At 40.6% G+C, this 17,384-nt stretch overlaps 1 long non-coding RNA gene across 1 annotated transcript; it reads right to left on the bottom strand.

Annotated features, from left to right (window-relative positions):
- Positions 1 to 2,331: 2,331 nt before the first annotated feature.
- Positions 2,332 to 8,897, bottom strand: LOC141573639 (uncharacterized). The gene is made up of 2 exons (XR_012499587.1): positions 8,632 to 8,897; positions 2,332 to 3,718 (listed from the first exon to the last, which is right to left on the bottom strand). It is a non-coding gene; the product is annotated as an uncharacterized LOC141573639 (long non-coding RNA).
- Between the last annotated feature and the right edge of the window lie 8,487 nt (positions 8,898 to 17,384).

The raw sequence follows: 17,384 nt of genomic DNA on the forward strand, positions 1-17,384 counted from the left end.
CTGAAGTCACAAGTCCGTGTTCTGTGATGTCTTCTGAAATTCCCCATCCTGCCATTCCATGCTCCCCATACTCAGAAGATGCTCTTTCTAGTGCTTGTATTCAGGAGTCTGTACCCAGCATTCATGGGGGCCGGGGGACTCAGGCGTCACCCAGAACCTGGTGTGTGGCTTCCAGCAGGTTCCTCTACTTCTCTGGCCATCAAGTTCATCCTTCTGAAGTGTCATGGCCTCTCCCGGAGCTAATGCTAGGATTGGTTCTAGGTGCTCATCAACAGGGGCCAAAGAGAGCTGGTCAAAATGTCACCCAGGGGTCAGCATGGGTGTGGGGTTGAGGGATCAACTTGCCTTCCCGCCGGTGTTCTTCAGGGGAGCCCAGGACGCTCGCTGAGGATTCTCAGGACAGGGCTTTGGCTGTTCCCCTTCTCCCTGTGATGACCAAATGCAGAACTGGCCCCCCTCCTTTGATTTCCCCAAAGCATCTGCTCACACAGGGACAAGTGTGGGGCTGACTTGACTGGTGATTTGCAGGCAGCCATCGGGGTTTATATCACCCACTTGACAGGTCTGATGTGAATTTAGAACTGAATATTAAATACCCCAATTCTGAAATGTCCCTTGATCATCCCCAGCACATAGAATGTTTTACTGGTCAACTCTTCTCCTGGGGTCCCCCTTTCTCCCTCCATGTTGCTGGGCCCTCTCCCACCTTTTTCTCTCATTTCTGGACGACTTTCTTCCCATCTCCTGGGGCACCCCTATGAGCTCAATATTTCTTTACTATACCCAGCAACTCAGCACTTGTATTTCTGAGCTAATCCAGTGGTTCTCAATTCTGGCTGCACATTAAAATTGCTTGGAGGGGTTAAAAAAATACAATTGCCTGGAACCCAATCCAGATCAATTAAATCAGAAGTTCAGGAAAGGCTAATTGCTGCAACTAACAATCATAACATCTCAGCAACTTAACAACTTTATTGTTCATTTCTTGCTCACATCACATCTGATGGAGATCGTGTGGCACCCCTGGTAGTGATTCAGGGATCCAGCCTCTTTTTCACATTGTGACACCACCGTTTTTGACAAGTGATTCCCCAGGTGTCATGGAAAAGGAACAGAGATTATGTAGGAAGTTGCTGAGGGATTTTATGGGCTAGGGCTCTCAACTCACAGCCTTTTGGCCAGAAGCTTGTCACTGGGCCCTGGATTACTGCAAGGGAGGCTGGGAAATGTAGTCTTTCTTGGTGGTCTGGAAGAGGAAACAGGATCTAGCCAGTCTCTACCAGGCTGGGCATGAACCCCTGGAAGCAGTATGTTTTGAAGTCTCCCTCAGTGATCCTAAGGTGTAGCCAAGTTTGCTGGCCACTGTGCATCTGTTTTGGCCATACCTGTGCGATGGACGGAATTCCCTGTTACATTCTAGAAGTTAAGCCCTGGCCAGTAGGTCTCATTGTTTGCAAATACTTTCTCCCAGTCTGTAGATTGTCTTTTTGTCGGTGGCACTATATCATGTACACGCGAACACCGTGTGGAGAGAAGCGAAGCAGTTCTCTGTTTATTGGTTCTTGGAAAGGGTTTATATCGGACAAGCATGATGCCTCACATATCATCTAAGTTATGACAATGTTAATAGTCTTAATCTATTTAGGTCCCCAAGTTCCTGCAGTAAGTACAGGATGTTACATGATCAAGGACAGGTTGTTTTAAAGTTCGTCACGAAACTTCATTACATAGGCCGTCTCTTATCCCGCCGGCTGTGCCTGTCTTAGGTTGTCCTCCTCTGAGGATCTTACCCATCATTGGCTGTCCAGCCATCCGTACTGGATACATGACATTCCTCACAGCTTGTTTATCAGTTCAGCCCATGGCTTATTCTCTAGAGCCTTCAGGCGGAGGCCTATATTTCCCCCCCTTTTTTTTTATTATTATAAAGCAAGGAAACAACCCTGTTGTGCAGAAGCGAGCAATCCCATCATAACAAGAGCTTGTTGTTGAGCGTCCTGTTGCTTACGTAAATTACATATCCATTTTAAAAGATATAACAAGGCAGTACAGATCAATATAAGCATGCCAATATTAATAAAAATGCGTAAATTAAGCTCATTAAACCAATTTTCAGGCTTAAGCCAATGCAATCCGTTTTCAGCTTGCTCAAGTACATTCTGTGCAAAAGCATCATGGATATTATGTAATCGAGTCTCCAACTGATCTTGTAAAAAGTTAATTATGTTCTCCCAAAGAATCATTAAATACTCCTTGTAAATGTTGTCTCATCTTGTACCATGGTGTCTCTGTTTCGTTATATTGAATAGGAGTTACACATAGCATAGAGAATTGCCAGTCACATTTCAATTTTAATCTTTTTGATAATGCTCCTTGTTCTCCAATCCATTCTACGGCGGCCTCAAGAGCCTGTAGTCTAGCCATGATTCCACGATCTATGTCAACCTGTGTTTGTAGCTCTTGAGTTACATTAGTCAAAACCTTCTCAACCGTATGGGCAGCATTAATAGAGGACACTAGAGCTGTTGTAGCAGCAGCAGCTGTGGCAATTACGATTACAGCCGATACAATAAAAGCGATGAGTGTAGCTACAAATCTTTTTGGCCTAACTTTTTTGAAAGACTCTAATAGCACATATAAACTTTGCTCATTAGACCAAGTTCTGTTCAGGATAACTGGTAGCCATACATGAGCTCATTGTTTTAGTAGCATAACATAAGATATATTATAGTCACTAATATTTTTATGAGTCAAAAAATCAGAATACCAGAAAGGAGGAAATAAATGGGTGATATAAACATGGTCAACAGCAATATTAGGAGAGAAGGCATCCCAAACTAAAACGTAAGGATGTGTAGTGCAAATCATTACAGAATCAGAAAGATTGGTAATTAATGACACAGAATAATTGCCTGACCCATTAACATAGTCTCCATGATAAAGAATTCTGTCAACGAAAAGCAGTCCGAGTCTCCAAATGGTCTTATAAATAGGACTAAAAATAGTGTCGCCATCAAGCAGTTGTAAAGTGGGTCTGGAAAGTCCATGTTCACTCGAAGTAATTAGTGCCGAAGAATTTTGTCCAAATTGAAGAGACATGTTATTACTTAACAAATGTCCATGGGGTCCCCAATCCAAGAGAGTTCCACTGAACAAGGAGCTATTACGAGGACACTGTATCCTTCAGGGTGACCATTGAACAGAATAAAACTTATATCTCCAATCAGTTTTCGGTTTACACATGGGGACAGTACTTGTGACACATTCATAATTTCATAAGTAGTAGTTGATACAGCTGTAATAAAAGTTAAATTAGCTACTTGATTCCCCTTCTTAGGTTGATAATACAAGTACAATTGCTTCTGTAGATTAATACAATCAGTATGTGACTTATTATATACAATACATAAAGGTGGATTATGAGAATATTGTGTCAATGTTTGGTTGCTGTGCAGATATTCTTGCGTTGCCGCGGGAGGTATCCATGTGCCACCTGTCCAAGCAGAATCGTTAGAAGCAAGTGGGGGGGTTTGCATGTCACCAAGTAACAGGTGTGAATAAAGGAGGGTTAAGAATATAAGCCCAATAAGACACATCAGATTCCCCAGAAATCAGAAAAGTGTAGCATGCAAAATGATAAAAAATTAAGATACTTATCCATCTTTTGAAGTGGTGACCACATGGATATACTTCTGTGGTATCCATCGTAGCTTGTGACCTGTATCAACACATAAAACACCTCTCTTTCAGCATTTAACCTGACAAGGGCCCTCGCAATCGTCGGCAAATGGCTTTTTCACCCAAACTCTATCTGGGCCACCTATCCCAGGAGGATTAGCATGTCCCTCTTGAGTGGTGTGAGCATCTTTTCCTCGATTTAAAAAGTTGAGCATATATAATGTGTGTGCTAGGATGTTATGACATTCTTGGGGAGTATACTCCCCCTTTAATTTTTGCAAGTAAGCCTTAAGAGTCCTATGACAACATTCCACTATAGCTTGTCCAGTGGAATTATAAGGTATTTCAAAAGAGTGTTGCATTTGCCAATTAGAGCAAAATTGTTCAATAATTTTTGCGGTAAATTCTGGGCCGTTATCTGTTTTTATAATACGAGGTTTTCCAAGGACAGCAAAAGCAGAGAGCCAATGTTTAATAACTTCTTTAGCTGCACATTTAGTATGTAAGGTAGCCCAAATGAATAAAGAATAAGTGTCAACAGAAACAAGTATAATTTTAAGGCGCCCAAAGGAAGGGAAAAAAGTAGTATCTGTTTGCCAAATCTGATTTTTGCTGGATCCTCGAGGATTAAGTCCTTCATGTATAGGGTAAGGATGTGAAAGAGTATGTATGTTGCATTGAGGGCAAGCAGCAATAATTTGTTGAGCTTCTCGTTTTGTGATGGGATAAGTGGCTTTTAAGGCAATGGCATTACAGTGATGCATTTCATGAAATAACTGTGCTTTCTGAAAAGGAGAGAGATTGGTAGCTCACATAGAAACAATAGAATCTACGTAAGCATTTCCTTCTGTAAGTGGACCCGGAAGATTAGTATGAGAGTGAATACGAGCAATAAATAAGAGGTGTTGCCATTGAAAGATTAACCCTTTCATGTTTAGAAAATGCTGCAAATGTTGTTTTGAGGGTGCCTTAGGTAAAACAGCAGAAGGAATTAAGGGTATAGCATTGGCAACATATAATGAGTCAGTTAATATATTTAATGGTTGAGAAGGCCAAGTCATTAATGCCAATTCAATAGCTGCATTTTCAGCTATTTGAGTACTAGCATGGCCAGTTGTAAATTTTGAGCACTATTGACCTTCATTCATCCATGCAATAGCGGCTTTTGTGGTTTTTCGAGAGCCATCAGTAAAAACAGGTAAGGCTTTGGGTATAGGAGTTTGAGAAATAAGTTCTGGGAATTGTAAAGGAATCTGAATACAAAATTGTAGCAATGGATGGGAGAGTTTTTTGAAAGTAATCTCTCCAAGAAAATCAGCCAAAGACAATTGTATTTCTTCATTTGTTATAAAATTATCCAGAAATTGTTGGGAAGTACATGGAAGATTACCAGAGTGTGGATCTTCTCCTATTAATTGCAAACAGCATTGACGTCCTTTCGTAGTTAACTGGGCTATCATGTCAAATTTAGTTGGGAGAGCCTTTAAAGGCTTATGAGAGAGATAGATCCATTCTAATAGAAATAATTGAGAACCTGATTCTTGAGCCAACACAGCAGTAGGAGACAAAGGGGTAAAAAATATGAGTAAAATAATAGGTAAAGATAAAGAGATTCCATGTAAAAATTGCTGATTAATAGCTCTAGCAACTGTTTCTAATTCCATTAAAGCTTCTGATGTAAGGACTTGAATAGACGCAGGATTTCTATCTTCTTCAAGAGAAGAAAATAAAGTATGCAATTGTGATATGGGTATTCCTAAACATAGACGGATCCAATTTATGTGGCCTAATAATTGTAATTGGACCAGAGGCATTTGTTTGTTTACCTGAATTACAAATGGATGATGACGAATAGTACATGCGTCAATGGTCATTCCTAAAAACTCCCAAGGAGCCAGTTTTTGTACTTTATCTTGGGCAATAAGCAAACCATTAGCTTGAAGAGTCATAAGTGTTCTGGTATATAATTCTTTTAATATGGTATCTGTTTCAGCAGCTAATAAAATATCATCTATATAATGAAAAATAATGCATTGAGGGAACATATGCTGGTGAGGTTGTAAAATATTACCAACTAATTGTGGACTATTTTTCATCCCCTGAGGTAAGTATTTCCATTGATAGCACGATGGTATTTCCTGATTATTATAAATTGGGACGGTAAATGCAAATTTTTCTTTATCATCAGGATGTAAAGGTAAAGAGAAAAAAGTCTTTTATATCAATGACATATCAAGGCCAATTTTCTGGAATTAAGGCAGGGTTAGGCAAGCCCTTTTGTAAGGGGCCCATAGCTTGCATAACAGCATTTATTGCTCTTAAGTCTTGTAAGAGGTGCCATTTCCCAGATTTTTTCTTAATGACAAAAACAGGTGTGTTCCAAGGACTAGTAGATGGTTCCAAATGACCCAGCTTTAATTGCTCATCAACTAATTGTGTCAAAGCTTGTAATTTTTCTTTAGGAAAGGGCCACTGCTCTACCCATGCAGGAGATTGCTGGTCCAAGAGAGCACAAGGGGTGTTATTCCTACCGATAGTTCAGTGGTCCATATTAAAAAGGATCAACGTTAAGTGTTAAGTTCCACTGAGTTAATAAATCTCTTCCCCATAATGTGTAGGGAATGGGTAAAATAAATGGAGTAACAATTGCCATTTTGTTTTCTAGCCCCTTAGTTTTCAACGGATGAGTACTGATCTCTGGGGCCATAAGGCCCCCCAGACATTGAACATTAGCATCAGAAGAAACCTTAGGCCATAAAGTAGGCCATTGATGAGAAGCAATAATAGTTTTATCTGCTCCTGTATCTATCAAACCAGTAAATTTTATCCCTTGTAAAGAAATAGTTAATGAAGGACGTTGTCCAGATATCTCATGTGACCAAAAGGCAGCTTGTCCAGAGTGTCCAAACCCAGAAGCCTGCCTCTCTTTTGATAAAGTTTTTTCAGCAGGTAAGTAAGGAATCAAGATAATCAGAGCAATCCGAGAATGTTTTGGTATAATACAATAAGAGGAAGCTCGAATCATAATTTTTATTTCCCCTGTATAATCATTGTCAATTACTCCAGGTAAAATAGTCAATCCTTTGAGCCCTACAGAGGAATGTCCAATTCAGAGGCCAAAATATCCTGCAAGGAAGGGCCCATCAACTCCAGTAGGTATCAGATAAGGTTTTGAATTATCATCTAACAACTCATCATTAATGGTAGCTAAATCGAGTCCTGCACTCCCTGGGGAGGTGGCAATAAGGTCGGTAATTGAGTATTGGGGCTTGAGCTGATTGTTCCCCATACTTGTTTTTGATGGGCACCGGGGGGGGGTGCCCCATTTCGAGTTTCCCGACAGTTTTCCTTGAATCATATTACCATCAACATCGGTTTTAGATTTGCATTGATTAGCCCAATGGTATCCGCGGCCGCACCGGGGACATATTTTTGCAGGTTGTTTTTGAGGAGGTTTATCTCCTTTACAATATTTGGCTATATGCCCTGGTTTTTGACATTTAAAACAGACTAAGGGTGGTTTAGCATTATTGGACTGCTGGGAGAAAGCAGCAGCCATAATACGGGTAGCGTGAGTTTGTGTCCCTACTTCCTGACAAGTTTTTATCATCTCCCCTAAATTATGATTACGATTTTGCAAGTGAGCCATAGCAGCCTGACAGTCAGCATTTGCATTTTCAAAGGCACACTTTAATAATAACATTTGAGCAGCCTCAGGATGAGGTATTTGTCGCTCAATGGCAACTTGTAGGTGATCAATAAACTCAGTATATGGTTTAGCAATGCCTTGTTTTATGTTCACAAAAGAATTAGTGGCCCGGTCCTTAGTGGATGGTGGGATAGCCTTCCAAGCTGCGAGGGCAAGCTCAGAGCTTTGACGTGGTAATAGTGCATGAGCTTGGCACTGAGCATTAGGCGTTGCATATTGCCCTGTTCCTTGCAACGTGTCAGCACTGATTGGTATATTCTGAGTTAAATTATCCATAGATTTAGTAACAGCCAAATCATTATATTCAGACTTCCATAAAATGTATTCGGCATGACTTAATAAGGTCTTAGCCAGTATACTCCAATCATAAGGGATCATACGATAACTTCCTCCTAATGTTTCTATCATACCCACAGTAAAGGGAGATTGAATGCCATTCTTCTCTCGAATACTCTTCTTCAATTCCTTATAAACAGTAAAAGGAAACAAATCATGAATACATTGACCATTTTGAACAATAACAGGGAAAGCTCTATGTATAGCATCAGCATCTCCTTTCAAAAGTCCTTCCCTCAAGCACCCATGCATTAAACTGTGATGAGATGGATCCTCAAAGGCAGGAGCATCGACAATAGGTGGAAAAGTAATTTTTCGTTTTTCTTTCTGATCAGAACTCAAAGGAGGAGGAAAAACCTCTTCTGAGTCTGAATCCAATTCAAAAGACATTCCTGAAGGTAAAGTCTCTTCTATAGGCTGCTTTATAGCTTCCCTAGCCGACGGCACTGGGGGTGGCGGCAGTGGCGGCAGAGGAGGTAGTTCATCCTCTGGAGGGGCTGATGGCTCCAAAGTGTTAGCCCCAGCATTGTCATTAATGGGAGTATTCGTAGCTGAAACATCCATAGTATATAATGGCCATAAAGCCATTCTAACAATCCCCCATGTCGTTATTAGATGTACATCAGTTAAGAGACCCTGTTTAAATTTAGTTTTTAAAACACGTCCAGCTTGTTCCCATAACTCTAAATCTAGGGTGCCTTCCTCCAGAAACCAAGGGCAATGTTGAGTGATGGCCAATAATAAATTTTGGAGCTCCGTAGGAGAAACCGAAACTGATATTGCTTTAAGCAGCTGCTGTAAATTTCAAAAGTACAGCTGCTGCTGCTTAGTAAGCTGTTGCCCCATGAATATTATCAGTATGGCTGTTAGGCTGAAAAATCCCTGAAAATTTCCCTAGTTCCACTTACGTGTTGCCGAGTCTGATATCACGTCGGGGTCACCAAATGTCGGTGGCGCGATATCATGTACACACGAACACCGTGTGGAGAGAAGCGAAGCAGTTCTCTGTTTATTGGTTCTTGGAAAGGGTTTATATCGGACATGCACGATGCCTCACATATCATCTAAGTTATGACAATGTTAATAGTCTTAATCTATTTAGGTCCCCAAGTTCCTGCAGTAAGTACAGGATGTTACATGATCAAGGACAGGTTGTTTTAAAGTTCCTCATGAAACTTCATTACCTAGGCCATCTCTTATCCCGCCGGCTGTGCCTGTCTTAGGTTGTCCTCCTCTGAGGATCTTACCCGTCACTGGCTGTCCAGCCGTCCGTACTGGATACATGACATTCCTCACAGCTTGTTTATCAGTTCAGCCCGTGGCTTATTCTCTAGAGCCTTCAGGCGGGGGCCTACACTTTTCCTTTTGTTTATGGTTTCCTTTGCTGTGCAAAAACTTTTAAGTTGAATTAGTTACCATTTGTTTATTTTTGCTTTTATTTCTATTGCCTTGGGAGACTGACTTAGGAAAACATTGCTACAATTTATGTCAGAGAATGTTTTGCCTATTTTTCTTTTAGGAGATTTATGACGTCCAGGGAATTTCCTTTTCTTTGATGTCAATACCAGTTTTCCTAATAAAGACAGTTGAATTTCTAAAAGGAATTCTGTTGCCAGTTTTTTTTTTTTTTTTTTTTTTTTTTATCATTTTTCCCTCTTGGCAGAGTAGCTGTGGTTAGTAGGGCAGAAAGGATTCTTACCGTATTATATTAGTCGAGAAAACGGACCTAGAGAGGTGAAGGGACAGGTCCAATGTCACACAGAAAGTCATTGACAGAGCTGGAACCAGGCCCCTGGACTCTTGGCTCCCAGTCAGTCTTTTCCGCCATGCTGCCTCCCAGAAATGGAAGGGGATTGACTAGAAACGGGGGTGGGCATGTTCTTGGGGAAGAAGGCACTGTTGGAGGAGGAACACAGGATAAGAACAAGAACCATGAAAGAAAGTGAGGGCTCCCTTGCCATCCCCAGATTCAGCTCTTCAAGAGACCAGGCATCCCAGGTGGTCGAGGTCAACTTTAGACTTAGAGTTCACCGGCATTCACAAACGATAATTGCTAGAGAGGGTTTGGAGAAAAGGTAACCCTCCTATATTGTTGGAGGGAACATAGTTTGGTGCAGCCATTATGGAAAACAGTATGAGATTCCACAAAATACTAAAAGTAGACTTACCATAGGACCCAGCAATCCTACTCCTGGGCATATATCCAGGGGGAACTCTAATTTGAAAAGACACATGTACCCCAATATTCATAGCAGCACTATTTACAATAGGCAAGACATGGAAACAACATACATGTCCACTGACAGATGACAGGATAAAGGAGTTGTATATTTATATGATGGAATACTACTCATCCATAAAAAAGAATAAAATAATGCTATTTGCAGCAACACAGATGGACCTGGAGATTGTCATTCTAAGTGAAGTAAAACAGAAGGAGAAAGAAAAATATCATATGATACCACTCATGTGTGGAATCTAAAAAGCAGGAAAATAGAGGATACTAATGAACTCATTTACAAAACACAAACAGACTCACAGACATAGTAGACAATCTTATGGTTACCAGGGAAAAGGGGATGGGAAGGGATAAATCTGGAAGTTTGAGATTTGCAAATGTTAGCCACTATATGTAAAAATAGATTTAAAAAATTTCTTCTGTATAGCACAGGGAACTATATTCAATATCTTGTAATAACATTTAATGAAAAAGAATATGAAAACGAATATATGCATGTATATGCATGACTGGGACATTGTGCTGTACACCAGAAATTGACACATTGTAACTGACTGTACTTCAGTTAAAAAAAAAAAAAAAGACTCCAAAACCCCATTTGCAACTGCTCCTTAGACATGTCTCCACCTGAACAAACTTAGAAATTTTCTAAGACCCGAATACACAGATTCAAGTGCCATTCTCTCTATGATCCTCCAAGAAACCCATGGACCCCCTTGAGACACTGGGGTCATTGTTTATGTGGCTGCCTGCCCTCTGCCCCTGACCATAACCAGGAGCTCCTAGAGGGCAGAGGCCAAGCTTTCTTGTCCTTTGGCACAAGGTTTACTACAACTATAACCAACCAAAAACCGTTCCTTTGAACAAGTGAATACAATCATTTGAGGTTACTGCTGCTGACCTTTTCTTCCCTTAGAAATTTATGAGTTAGGCAATGGTCTCTGAACTTCGGAACAGGAAAGGACCTTAAAAGATGCAGTATGACATCCCTATTTTACATGGAGGAAGTGGACCCTGTGTGAGTATGTTCTGAACTCTGTAATAGGTTAGGAATTCAGGCTTGTTTCTCGTTATTACCACTAGCTCAGTCAAACTTCAGCATACATTCATGATAAAGGACCTAGAAATATCTTAAAGTACCACCTTTCTGGGACAATACAAAAGGATAAAGGCAGGGAGAGTACAGTTCAGTAGTAGAGCACATGCTTAGCATGCATGAGGTTCTGGGTTCAAACCCCAGTACCTCCATTAAAATAAATAAACAAATAAAAACCTAATTACCGCCCCCCCCCAAAAGGATAAAGGTAAAGTTGGCTCCAATTAGGTAAATAGTGTGAAACTTGAAACACACACACACACAGACACACACAGACGCCTGGGAGGGGGCCTGTCAGCTGGAGGGATGTTTTGATCTCCTTAGTAACTTCAGCAATGACTGTAATAGTTACGCAATAACAGATTGATAGTCATTTTCAGGACTCTTGTCATGAGTGACTTAGAAAATTATTTTAGGCTAAGAAATCAAGGAGAAAAGCTGTTGGGAAGTGAGACCGAGCCTGAAGGAGAGAGTACGGAGAGCTGCCAGAAGATGGAGCTGACGATTAAGAGCGTTCACGGAAACCAATCACCAGCGATATTTTGGTGTCAGGAGTCCAGCTCATGGAAGCGGCCAAATGACCTCGAAAAAGGCCATCCTTATCTAAGTGTTTAAGCCCTCTCCCACCCATTTTTTCTGGGCAAGCCTTTGTTTTCCTTTCAGAAACAGATCTTTACCTCTCTGCAGTTCCCCATAAACCTGCCCTCTTACTGTGTGGTATTGGTACCCAAGTGATGGTCTGTGGACCATTTCACCTGCTGCAGTGTGACAGAATGGTGTATCATTAAGCTGAATATATCTAGTTTTAAGGATTATCCTTTATTCTGATGTGCTGATTGCGAATTTTATTTCATCACATGTTGGTGTGAGAAATATCCTATTATCTTTCTAACTTGGATGAATTCTTTCCCTGAGTCTCTGCTCATCAGAGTGGAAAGAAGTGACATCTCAGTCCTATTTTGAGGGCTTCTTCCCTTCCCTAGAGTCACACAAAAACCTAAAGGCTTTGCACGGTGCCTCAAAAATGGTAGTCAAGTTCAGGTGCCTTGTGCTTTTAAACAATGAGGTCTTTATTTTAAAAAATATATATTTTTATTGAAGTACAGTCAGTTCACAATGTTGTATCAATTTCTGGTGTACAGCACAATGCTTCAGTCACATAGGAACATACATACATTTGTTCTCATATTCTTCTTCACCACAGATTACAAGGTATTGAGTATGGTTCCCTGTGCTATACAGTATAAACTTTTTGTTTATCTATTTTATACATATTAGTTAGTATCTGCAAATCTCAAACTCCCAATTTATCCCTTCCCACCCACTTCCCTCCCTGGTAACCATAAGTTTGTTTTCTATGTCTGTGAGTCTGTTTCTGTTTTGTAAATAAGTTCATTTGTCTTTTTGTTTTTAAGATTCCACATATAAATGATATCATGTGGTATTTTTCTTTCTCTTTCTGGCTTACTTCACTTAGAACGATGATCTCCAGGTCCATCCATGTTGCTGCAAATGGCATTATTTTATTATTTTTTATGGCTGAGTAGTATTCTATTGTATAAATATACCACAGCTTCTCTATCCAGTCATCTATCAATGGACATTTAGGTTGTTTCCATGTCTTACCAATTGTAAATAGTGCTGCTGTGAACACTGGGGTGCATGTGTCTTTTTGAATGAAGGTTCACTCTGGATACATGCCCAGGAGTAGGATTGCTGGATTCTATGGTAAATCTATTTATAGTTTTTTGAGGAATCTCCATACTTTTTTCCGTAGCAGCTGCACCAAACTACATTCCCAGCAACAGTGTAGGAGGGTTCCCTTTTCTCCACACCCTCTCCAGCATTTATCGTTCATGGACTTTTGAATGATGACCATTCTGACTGGTGTGAGGTGATACCTCACTGTAGCTTTGATTTACATTTCTCTTATAATTAGTGATACTGAGCATTTTTTCATGTGCCTATTGGACATTCATATGTCTTCACTGGAGAATTGCTTGTTTAGGTCTTCTGCCCATTTTTGGATTGGGTTGTTATTTTTTTCCTATTAAGTTGTATGAACTGTTTATATATCCTGGAGATTAAGCCCTTGTCAGTCTCAACTTTTGCAAATATTTTCTCCCATTCCATAGGCTGTCTTTTTGCTTATAGTTTCCTTAGCTGTGCAAAAGCTTATAAGTTTAATTAGGTCCCATTTGTTTATTTTTGCTTTCTTTTCTGTTGCTTGGGTAGACTGCCCTAGGAGAACATTGCTGAGATTTATGTTGGATAATGTTTTGCCTATGTTTTCTTTTAAGAGGTTTATAGTGTCTTGTCTTATGTGTAAGTCATTAAGCCATTTTGAGTTTATTTTTTGTGTATGGTGTGAGGGAGTGTTCTAACTTCATTGATTTACATGCAGCTGTCCAGTTTTCCCAACACCATTTGCTAAAGAGACTGTCTTTACTCCATTATATGTTCTTGCCTCCTTTGTCAACGATTAATTAACCAAAAGTTCGTGGGTTTATTTCTGGGCTCTAAACAATGGGGTCTTATGTGAAACAATTTTTATTGTGTTGCTGTGCTTGTGGGAAGGGAAATCTCAAAGAGGCCAGCCCTCTTACGCATGACGAGTGGACAGGAAAGGTGGAGTTGTCCTAAAGACAAATGACGATATTAGCATCACATTTGGTTAGTTAAATATAAACCCAGGGTCAAGGTAAGGCAACTTGAGATTCTGGTATGCTAGGGACCCAGGAAAGGGCTAAGCTGGTCCTAAATTGTATCCTATCCTGGACCCTGACAGAAGACAATGCAGATCCTTTCTGGAGGAAGCATCCTCAATTTTAGCCCTCAGGCATTCCATAGATTCATCCAAACAGGAGCTCACAATGTGAGATCACAAAACTCAGAGAAACAAACCACCATGAGCAATAAACATAAACAACAACACATTTATATCTCCAAGGACTTCTGATATTAGGCACAAAATGAGAACTATTTGCATATAAATCTTTAATGAAATAAAAGATGGCATTACAAACATTAACAAGCAACAAGACACTAGAACGGCCAGTCAGGTTTGAAGGAGAACCATCCAGAAATTATAGAAATAAAAAGTACAATGTTTAAGACAAAAACCCATTTTTTTTGTTGTTGTTAGAGGTTGGTTAACAGCAAATCAGACACAACTGAAAAGAGATTAATGAACCAGAAAGTTGCTCCCCTAAGTATGTCCTTGGAATGGCTGAGAGAAAATGGCTGTCGACCTAGAATTGCATACCCAGTAAAACTCTTTCAGGAATGTTGATGAGGAAGAGATTTTCAGATAAAAACTGAAAGCGTTTACCACCAACACAACTTTTAAAAAAGAAAAGCTGAAACGTAAGAATCTAGGTAAGCGCTGTCCATGTAAAATTGCAATTAACAATAATGTCTAATCTGTACCTTCCCGCAGAGAAAATGCTAGGCTCAGATACCTTCACTGATGAATTCTACCAAAACATAGGAAAAAGAAGTATTACTAATTCTACACAAATTCTTCCAGAAAACTGAAGCAGAGGGACTACTTCTCAGCTTACCCTGATACCAAAACCAGGCAGAGACCTTAACGAGAAAAGAAAACTATACACCAATATTGACAAGTCAAGTGAACCCCAGGAATACAATGTTGGTTTAACATCAGAACACTGAAGAATGGAGTCATATTTACAGGCTGAAAAAGAAAAACCATATAGCCATCTCAATAACTGAAAAAAAAATCATTGATAAAATCAACATCCATTTCTCTTTTCTCCTTTTTAAAAAAGTGAAGTATAGTCGGTTTACAATATTGTGTTAATTTCCGCTGTACAGCACAAACATCCATTTCTGGTTTAAAAAAAAAAACCTCTCAGTAAACTAGGACTAGAAGGGAATTTTCTTAACTTGATAAAGGGCATCTATGAAAAACCTACAGATAACATCATACTTACTGGTGAAAGTCTGAGTACTTTCCCCCCAAGCTCAGGGATAAGCAAGGATGTCCGCCTTCAACATCTCTTTTTAAGATTCTACTAGAGGTTTTAGCTAATGCAAAAAGGCAAGATAAAGAAAGAAAAGGCATTCAGCTTTAAAGGATGCTGTCTTTATTCACATTCAATCATAACATGATTGTCTATGTAGAAAATTCTATGGACTCTACCAAAAAAAAAAAAGCTACTAGAACTAGGAAGTGAATTTGGCAAGACTGCGTGATACAAGATCCATACACAAAAATCAATTGCATTTCTATATACTAGCAACAGGCAATCAGAAGTGGAATTTTAAAAAGCAATGCCATTTACAATAGCATAAAAAGTACGAACAACTTAGGGATAAATCTGACAAAAGATGTGCTAGACCTCTACATTGAAAACTGTAGAGTATTACCAAGAGAAATTAAAGACGATCTAAATAAATAGCTGTACTCTTTGTTCATGGATTGGAAGAATCAACATTGTTAAGATGTCAATGCTCCTGGAATTGATCTATGTAATCCAATGCAATCCCCATCAAAATTCCAGAAAGCTTTTCTTGGGAGAAGGGGTAAAAATGGATAAACTCATGCTGTCCGTTCAAGATGGGCAGACCTGCTGCTTTAGCACTTGGCTTTGGAGCCCCACACTGAGATCCAGCTCCGGATCACCCCTCCAAGCTGTCAGTGCGGTGTGCCTGTCACATCCTGGAAGTGCTACAGGTAGAGAACACTGTCCTCCCACTACTCAGAGGTGCCCTTGAACACATCACCTCCACTTGCACTCTTAGAGGCTTTCCACCTTCCCCACTTCTATTTTCTCTTCCCCTACAAGCTACCACCTCCTAGATGGTGAACTTAGACAATCTCTTTTCAATGGGCGACAATGGATTAGGATCATAACATCCAATTCTTTGTTGAGGGGTAGATTAGGGAAGGGATATCTCAAATCATTCCTTTTTACTATCAGTACTCCCTTTGGTGTTAAAATGTTTCTTTTAAAGAAACAAATGGGAGGATAAATGATAGTTTATTATATTATTGTTGTAGTTAATATTCCAATTTGGCAAAAAAGAACGTTAGCCATGATGGTGGTTCTCTAATTTTCACCTCTCAGCAAGTTTCGGGGCTGGAAACCTTTGCTCTCAGGATGGGTAAGCAGTGGCTTCCTGCAACTCTTTTGTTTTAAGGGAATTGGAGAGAGTCTCACATATGTACCGAAGATCACAGAGTTGAAGATTTGGGTGTACAAATATGAAACCAAGGTGTATCAAGATGGGGGACTGCGGAGAAGCAGCTGGTGAGGGAGCGGTCTTGGTCCTCTGCCCGGGAGATAGAGCTGGGCTGGCACTGTGGCAGCGCTGGGGGCTAGGACCGCGCACCAGGGTCTATGAATGATGCTGGAGTGTCTGATAAATCCCCGGAACCTTGGAATCCCGTGATGCCAATCCTAGGCCATCTTGGAGAGAGCTCTGCCTCACAAAAGACACTGATCTCCTTAATGGACACATGGTCCACAAGTGGGCAAGGGGTGGGACTGGGACGACCTGGGTGACATTCCTGGTTCCCAAAAGCCCTGGCTGCAGTAGGTGACAGGTTTTCTGGGCAGCCCTCGTTCTCACCAGCCTCCAGCCAAGAGATTTCTCACGGGGGAGGCCTGCTTTGGGTGATTTTGGGGGTCTCTCTGCTTCCTCCCTCCCCCAACATCTAGGCACTCACTGTGCCGGGATCCTGGGCAGAGTTCCTTGAGCTCAGACCCTGAGCTCCCTCTCCTCTGGGAGAAGGTAGGAGGTGCTCACCACTTCGCCCCGCCTCTGGCCACTGGCGCCACCTTCTGGTGAGTTTTTTTTTCGTCATCAGACCGGCTCCACCTCGTCCCGCCCACTAGGTCCTCGCTCCAGGGCTGTTACTGACTGGTTTCTCCTCCCACACTCACAGGGACGGGTGTCCAGGTTGATGAGGACTTTGAGAAATGCTGACTGACAAGCCCCAGAAGGAGTGACGTTGGTTCTGCCATTTTTGAAAGCTGTTTGGCAACGGGTATCAGTAACTTCGAAAATGTTAGCAGGGAGGGTAGAGCTCAGAGATAAGAGTCCGTGCTTAATGTGCAGGAGGTCCTGGGTTCAATCCTCAGTAACTCCATTAAAAATAAATAAGTAAATAAATAAATAAACCTAATTATCTCCCCCCCCAAAAAAGAAGAAAAAGAAAAAATGTTCACACCCTATGACCTGGCACATCCAGGTATGCAAATTCGTCTAAAATCTCCAAATGCAAATAAAGCCTTGTGCAAAGATTCACCACGCTGTTATTCATGATAGCAAAAATAGAAACAAATTAAATACCTAGT

This window comes from Camelus bactrianus, chromosome 16 (assembly GCF_048773025.1).
Source record: "Camelus bactrianus isolate YW-2024 breed Bactrian camel chromosome 16, ASM4877302v1, whole genome shotgun sequence".
NCBI classification, from domain to species: Eukaryota; Metazoa; Chordata; class Mammalia; order Artiodactyla; family Camelidae; genus Camelus; species Camelus bactrianus.